Source organism: Pararge aegeria, chromosome 12 (assembly GCF_905163445.1).
Source record: "Pararge aegeria chromosome 12, ilParAegt1.1, whole genome shotgun sequence".
Classification (NCBI taxonomy): Eukaryota; Metazoa; Arthropoda; class Insecta; order Lepidoptera; family Nymphalidae; genus Pararge; species Pararge aegeria.
The window spans coordinates 11155741-11164506 of record NC_053191.1 but is presented as its reverse complement, the minus strand read 5'-3'; positions in this window follow the sequence as shown (position 1 = coordinate 11164506).

Genomic DNA, 8766 nt, shown 5'->3' with positions numbered 1-8766 from the left:
CGAGTAAAGAGTCTATATTTTTCCTGTTAGTTAGTATTGCAAATCCGACGTACATCGCTGCCTCTTTTCCGGCGTCGATGTTCTACCCTCTTTATCCGTATCCTGAAAATAAAAACAATACGACGGATAGGATTTTATTGGTATTATTCCATCCCGTGTATCGTACGCGTCGCTCACATTTTTTTTCAATATGGAAGATATTTTGTTTTATGTTGACTTAAGTGATATAGAAAGATTGGTTTATTTTGCCGACGTGGATTTATTCCGAGTTTTTTTCTTCTGCGAATACGTGGATTAATTTCGGATAAGAGCGTGTTTGATGAAAAGTCAATTTATGATGACAACCTTCTTTCAAGTTCGGATATATATGGTAATTTATTTTAAACAATATGCGGGTACGCCAATTATGGCATCATATTTTTTTAACGATGCCATGAATAAAAAATAAATATACTACGACAATACGCACATCGCCATCTAGCCCCAAAGTAAGCGTAGTTTGTGTTATGGGCACTTAGATAGCTGTTGAATATTATTTGAATTTAATACACATAAATACTTATAATATACAAATAAACGCCCAGACACTGAAAAACAATCATGTTCATCACACAAATATTTTCCGGTTGTGGGAATCCAACCCACGGCCTAGGACTCAGGAAGCAGGTTCGCTGCCCAATATCGCCGTCAATATGCGACTACCTGCGAACTCACCTGATAGTAACAATACTGATTAAATTTGAAGAGATCTATCTTGTAGATGTGACCTAAGATGGGCTAAGATGTTAATGACTGTATAGAGCTTGTCATCGAAATGACCGAAGTAACTGTAACGTTATTAAATACTGTTGAGTGTTGCCCAGAACTGCAATCTAAGTTGCCTCTGACAGAAACGATCACCGAGATAAGACTTTCGAAACAGCTTTACCTAATGTCCTACCTTTATTCGAGCGTATTGGAGTTTCTCAAGTTATTAAAGTTAATTTAAACTCACGTTGCTGAAACTACCTTACCTACCAGTGATTAAGAACTCCTTTTAATTTTCTTTTAATTACTCCAGCACCTACTTTTGAGAACACATTTAAGAGTAACGAGGGGATATCAATTACAGAGATCTCTAAGTAAACGTCACTCCAAATTTTCTAGCTTTATGGTTGCATTGTTAATAACTGTTCGCTTTTAAAAACGATGTGAATAATACATCACTATTTATATTAACTATCGTGTTGCCAGTGATGACCCGAAACATGATGATGTTCCGAAACATGGTCGATAACTATGGGCCTCGTAGGAAGGCTCAGAGTCACGGGCAGTGCAGAGAACTATGCTCAGAGTATCTCTACGTGATCAAATGAAAGAAATGAGGAGACCCGTAGAAGAACCAGAGCTCCAGAGCTACGAACATAGCTCAACGAGTCGCGAAGCTGAAGTGGCAATGGACAGGGCACATATCTCGGAGAACGGATGTACGTCGGGGTCCCAAGGTGCTGGAATGGCAGCTCCGCACTGGAAAGCGTAGCTTTGGTCCATCCCCGACGAGGTGGACGATGACATCAGGCGCGTCGCAGGGAGCCGCTGGACGCAAGCGGCACAAGAATTTTTCACTCCCTACAAAGACCCTATGTCCAGCAGTGGACGGCTATCGGTTGATGATCTATATTAAAACCCCACTGATGAACACTTGGCTTCCTCTAATTAGAAAGAGGGGTTGAGAGCTAAGGACTCTCTACGCTGCTTCAATGCTAGCTAGCAATGCGAAGCTCCAACACAAATCCATTAAAAAGATGTGTAATTTATACTATTTTTGTTCTTTGCAGCGAAGTAGAACTTGCACGCGCCACGAACTAGGCTAGGCATTTGTCAAAGGGACCAGCGCGTCTTGCATAAACCGGTTAATTTAATGAACGTTATAAAATCGTACGCTCAATTAGAACGGAAACCTATAGCATTTGGTTCCTTCTATAATTTAACCGGTAAAATGCAGAACACTAAAATAAACCGATTATTAACCAAAATGTTCCCGTAAATTAAAACCGGTTTGTACAGATAAGCAAGAGTTGTAACAGCAAAGGTTTTTATTATTATGAATATGAATACCTCTCAGCTCAGCTTCCTTGTATAGAAAGAGTACAGATGTATAAGTTTTATGTCAATTTAAAAATAAATACATTATATTTATTTTACATTGATTTCCGAAACAACAGACGACCTTTGAAAATCGTACGTAATTGACAAACTCTGTGCTAAGTTTTTTTTTTTTTCATATAATCGCTGGTGGAGCTCAAACAATTTTCATAGATATTTCACACCAAGACAATCATTATGCCGTGAAATTTATCTAACGTCTCCTCCAGAGTTCTTAAAGTTGACTGACGGAGGGGGAATTCAGAGTTTATTAAATTCAGTATATTCTTCGCAGTTATGTGTCAGCAAGGCAACAAGGTCGTTTAATTTGACAATAAGAAATATTCACTCTAGTGGTAAGCTTAAAATGTGTTTTGACTTTTGAGTAGTTATAATAAAAAACCGCACAAAGCCCGCTTCTCTCCAATCCCCTACCTGTCTGTCATTGTTTAATTATTACCTGCTATAGCGGTAGTACCAACATAATTAAAATTTTACTTAAGCTAATCTAACCTACTGGCTAATTCATATATAGTAGTGCCATGATATTATTTTTTTAAATAGTAAATTTCTATAAAAAATTATACTTTTTTTAAAAGTGCCTACCCACACTACATCCACACTGTAGAAATCAATTTTGACAACTTCAATTTTACTTAAATTTTAAAACAATTTTTTTAGCTTTTCATATTTGTAAAAATGCATTTATTTCTGTTAAAATGCATGTCAAAAATAATTTCTTTTAATGAAATTCGCAAGAACGCCATTACCTGCCTATCAATGTTTAAAAGTTTTAGTATTGCATGCCAAAATAGTTTATTCATTTTGACTGAATAACTGTTGAAGAATCGCTTAACTTTTCATCCCCTACCACTGAAGATCTTTAATAACTATAAGGGCTGGCAGTACTATCTTACTGCCGGTTCCTATTACGATAAAAACGGATTATCGAAATCGGTTAAAAATTTAGATAAATTATTTAAAATATCATGTCGCATTGATAACAGATTGCGTTATTTGAGAGTGAGTTAAAATTAATATTATATTATATTTAATTTCATAGGAAAATATTTATTATTTTAATATCAAATCAAATTACGGCCAAGAACACGACGAAATAGTATAATATTAAAATTGATCACAGTTGAAAAGAAGTGCGTGGGCTTCCAAAAGAAAATTTTGTGAAGTACTGGTGTAAAGTATGTACTATCTGGCTTTATACAGTGATAAAGATGTCTCCGCTCACAATCGACTTTCCAGATATTTCCTTCGCGAGATTCAATTATATTTCCATTAAGTTTTCACGCGCCGCGTCGCTTAGATATTTTTTATCATTCAATAAAATTATCTTACGTAAGGTGTTACGTTTCGTCGAAACTTGAGAACAGTTAGCCGGTTTGACTCTTCTCTCTCTCCTCTTCGAGGGCCGAAATATATCATATGAAGGTTTTGATAAAGAATCTAAGTTCTGTATAATATCGGCACTTAATCATCGGCCTTAGAAGCGGTGCTAAAGGTTTGAGGTATCATAAAATGCTACAACTAAAGAAACCAGTTGAGGCCGCAGCAATATTTATCACGTAACTACCTTGTTGTGTTAAGTATTGGTATGCTTCTATATATATGTATGTGCGCCTGTAACATATTATAAGATTGTCAAGTAGTAAATAGCGTATTATTGTGTCTGTACGACGATAGCCCGCTTTTCATTTATTATATCCTGTGCAGTTTAACATAGTATATTATAAAATTTAGATTTCGTTCGTGTGTTAATAGTATTATGTCTAATGGTGTATCATCATTATCATATATTAACCCATAACAGAGCACGGCTCTCCTCACTCAATGAGAAGGGGTTAAGGCCGTAGTCCACCACGCTGGCTCAATGTGTATTGGTGGCATTTGAAAACATTTGGCAAATAATTAAGCATATTGTCTATATTTTCTTCCTTAACCAAGACACCACTCAGCAAAAACCTCTCATCTAAAGATAACAAAAGTTAAAAGTATAACGAAAATAAAATATTTAATAACCAAGTTGTAAAGCATATCTAAGGTTGTTTTATTCGGATAACTAAAGTTGTTTAGAAGATATTAATTCAGTATGTAAAAATTATGAGTCGAATTAACCTAGTATATTATCTGCTCCCCTAGTATATTCCTCAGTGACTAGACGGACGGTGATGTGTGGTGACAGCTGAACAGAATACAGTTGTCACCACCCCTCTTCTTCCTGCGGGTATTGTACGAGGCGATTTAGGGAATATAATGAAGAACGGGTAGCAGGTTCTCTCTGCAACTACTACTATCTGCTGCGATCACCAACCCGTCTTCCCAGCTGGTAATTATGGGCAAGACCTTTTGTTGGGAGAGCGAGTTTTAGTCCAGCAGTGGGCTTGTTATAGGCTGTTGATTATATAAGACGGACTCCTAGATTGGATAAATTATAGCTAAATGTTATAAAAATAAATAAATATACTACGACAATACACACATGCCATCTAGCCCCAAAGTAAGCATAGCTTGTGTTATGGGTACTAAGATGACTGATGAATAATCATATGAATAATATACATAAATACTTATTATATATAGATAAACACCCAGACACTGAAAAACATACATGTTCATCACACAAACATTTTCCAGTTGTGGGAATCGAACCCACGGCTTTGGCTCAGAAAGCAGGTTCGCTGTCCACTGCGCTAATCGGCCGTCGTATATGTATATTTCATATGGTGGAAAAAAATCATTTTGTATGGAGTGTAAACTTTCTTATATATTTTTAACAACATTACTCACTCACAGTTGTTCATGGGCTATTTTTTATTGTATGACCATTGAAAAGATTTCGGGTTTATCGGTCCCTTTTTCCGTATATGGCTGTCAACTATTAATATATTACGTCCTCGCTTTGCTCCTTCTTTCCTTGATTTATTAAGAGTACATCTGGTAGATGACTGATCTGCTCTTGATACAGAAACCGCGTTTGACTTTTGTGAATTTAGAGCGAAAGCACACAAGCGTAGTGAAGAAAAATATGAAGTGAACTTGTAATGAACTAGTGAGTTACCAATGTAGTTGTAGTGCCTATTGGTGCCGTTGGACACAAAAATATACTTCTCTACTTACCATCCGGTTCGCCATCAGTTTTATCCGCTAACTGTCGTTATAAAAACTATATAAAATAAAAAATATACATTTTATATTGAAATATCCCTATCCCTACAAATATTATAAATGTCAGTGTAAGTTTGTTTGTTACGCTTTCACGCAAAAACTACTAAACCGATCGTCATGAAACTTTGAACACATATTTTTGGAAGTGTAATTAGTAATATAGGATACCTTTTATTCCGACATTAAGCTCGGTTCGTTTGGGATGGGATGAAAGTGTATGACGATTTTACACTATAAATCCGACAAATTATAACCGATTTAAATAATTATTTTTGCACTATAGAGATTATAGTACGTGTTATTTTACCCAAACTGTGGTTGGAGATAGAGGACAGAACTCCTTAGCGGACAGCAGCAAACCCCTCATTTAAGGCTTAGCGATACTAAATACTTTAATTTTTTTTAGAACTATAGGTAAATTTAATGCCACATCAAACGCAGACGAAGTCGCGGGCAACAGCTAGTATTTGATATATTATTAGTTTCGATAAAAAATACCTCAACATATGTCCAACTGATATTTAACAACAATTATTATCTCAAGGGCCAAGAGTAAGCAAGCAGATTCAAATAACATCATCATCTGTATCGGTAGGCAAGGAATATTAAGCACGCTGCTACTCTCTCTGTTCGGTGAAATATACAAAGAATTTCCTTATTATTTATGCACGCCACATGCCCGGACATGGCTCACACATCCCTCTCGTTTATAACGTTAAAATCAGCTTACATTGTCGTCCGCTGTCCAACATGCACGAAACTTGTCACACCGCCCGGACGTCGGATCAAACTAGTTTTTATTGCATATTTGGCTAAAAGGTTTTTAGTATCCCTGTCGCATGCGATATTGCTGTCATCTGTATATAACGTTGCTTTTTTGTTGGTCTAGTAGTTAGCGCGTTAAGCTATAGTTTAGTTTGCGCTCTAAAAAGGAATTTATATAGATGTATTTACTGGGATATTTATTTTAACATAGTTTCCCAAGTAGCGTATGGCTTTAATATAAGATGACAAACTGTAGATACGTAAAGCTAGGCAGATCTATACATTAATTAACACATAATTTGTATTTTTAATGAACTTACAATTCGCCAGCATCTATTCTAAATTATATGAGATCGGAGCTACCCTAGCTTATTTCAGCAATTATTAATAAATCTTATATTATATAACTAACTCGCGAAATTATTCAGCTTTTGACGAAACAGATTTTAATGAAAAAAAAAATAGAGCATGTTTATTAAAAATGTCATCAAAAAGTTTGACGTTGTTTTTTGCTTCAAAATTGTTCTAAGCCATATAAAAATATTTCTTCCCAATAACTGGCATTCATGGATGGATATATTCCCGTGTTACTAGATGATTCGGCGGACAATATCACACTGGTAGAGACAATAAACACGAAATTAATTTTATATTATTTTCCTTACGATGTGATATGCTTGTTGGATTGTAGTGAACCAATCATGTCAGATAGATATATATACTAGCTGGGCCCTGCGGTTTCAACCACGTCAATTACGGATCGTAGCATAGTGCTATTCAGTCTACAGTTTCCTCAATATAGCGCAATTGTTTCATTCGAAACAGTTCCCAACATACAAACAAACTGTAAAGTTTTAATGTGATAATAGGCGAGATACTACTCTCCCTGTAACTGTCAGTTTTGATCGGAAAAATTGACAGAAGTTCCACCCTGGAATAATTTAGCATAGAAGCCGGCGTTGCGGAAATTGATGATAAACAACATACATTATGAATACAAAGTCTTGGGCAAACAAATAAAGGTCGATACATATTCTTTATTAAACTGTAGTATCTATACTCCAACGTGTAATTTCATCATAAGCTTTCCATGTTTTACTGCTAGTCATAGGCTGTCTCTCTCATATGAGACAGGGATTTCATGATGCTCAAATGCGGGTTAAATATGAGTGCCGTAGAAAGTCTAAGCTTTAAATACCTCTGAAATAAGAGAAAAGTTAAAAAGTTGTTAATAAATAGGCTAAATGATACTGTTCTGTTAAATAATGAGATGACAACCTATAACAGATATTGCTGTTAGTGCTGTTAGAGCGCAAGATGTCACCCTGAAGGTTCTGAAATGTTTATATTTTAATTACGATAAAACATTAAATACGATATATCCTTCGCGTGTAACTTAATTATTTTAGTAAAATCATAAGAAAAAAATGTGGCATCTCTTGTATGAAGAGTCTCATTCAGCCAACGGAAAATAGGTCTTTGAAAATGTATATACTGATAAATAGGCATTTATTAAATTCGGCTTGGGATTAGGAAAGCCGTATCAGAACGTGGCAAAAAACTAAGTAACTATTGAAACGCCATACCACGTTTATTAATATGATTCTGATGAGTTTTTTAATCTTGATAGAAGAATTGCGCATTAAAAGCAGTGTATTTACAAAAATATCGTCATGATAAGGAGGATAGGTACAGAGTCGTAGTTCTTTAAAATTTTATACAACTCTTACTTACTTATATATCATTTTATAAATACACAAAGTTAAAAATAACATCAATATTCTTCTTTTACTTTCTTATTGGGTTTATTTAAAAATCTCAATAAAGAAATCTTATAAAGACATTTGCTTTTTAAATTGAAATAGCCAAGTAGATTGAATAATAAAAAGTATCGGCTGCTTTTGAATTCTGTCCGAAGAAAGACTAGAAAAATATTATTAAATGAAAAGTCTTTAATACTGTATTATTATAAAGGAAAAATCATTTTGCGATTTATGATGAAATTTATAGATATTGTACTTAGTTAAAAAAAATTCCTTGCATTAATATTAGGGTTCGTTTTCCTTCTTTCCTTCTAGCTTCAAAAAACAAATGTTTTGTTAAGCTAGTAATATACGTTTCGCGAAATTTGAAGTTTAAAATACCATTTGAAACGTAATTACATAGGCGACAGCAAAAAAATGAATTTGAGTGTGAAACTAAATGGAGATATAATTGAATCCGGCGAAGGGAGATTGAAGAAAAAACGGAAAGCCGATTGTGAACGAAGACATCTTTATTGCTTTATAAAACCAAAAAGAGCTTAAACTCTCCCTACTGGCCAACTTCAAGAACGCTGAGATAAGTTAAAGACTTTTTACCGAGTTAGCGAAAGCGTAGCCAAATAAGAAAGATTTTGATTTCAACACGCATATCTAAATAAATATCATTTTATATAGCTTTACATAATTGTGTTGATGTATTTTTTTACTTTAGTAGGAAAGGTAGTTGGAAGTTACCTAAGTTATTTATTTAAAGTAAAGACAGTCTAAGCACAATCACGTATCGTATCACGTTTGTAACACATTTTGATATCTGGACAGTTGATTTTATATAAAACCTGAAGATAAGAAACATACTTATCGATCCGCAACCACCAAATCAGCGTGTGAAGTATGAGTCTAAAAAGTCACAATAACGTGATAAAACAAAAAAGGT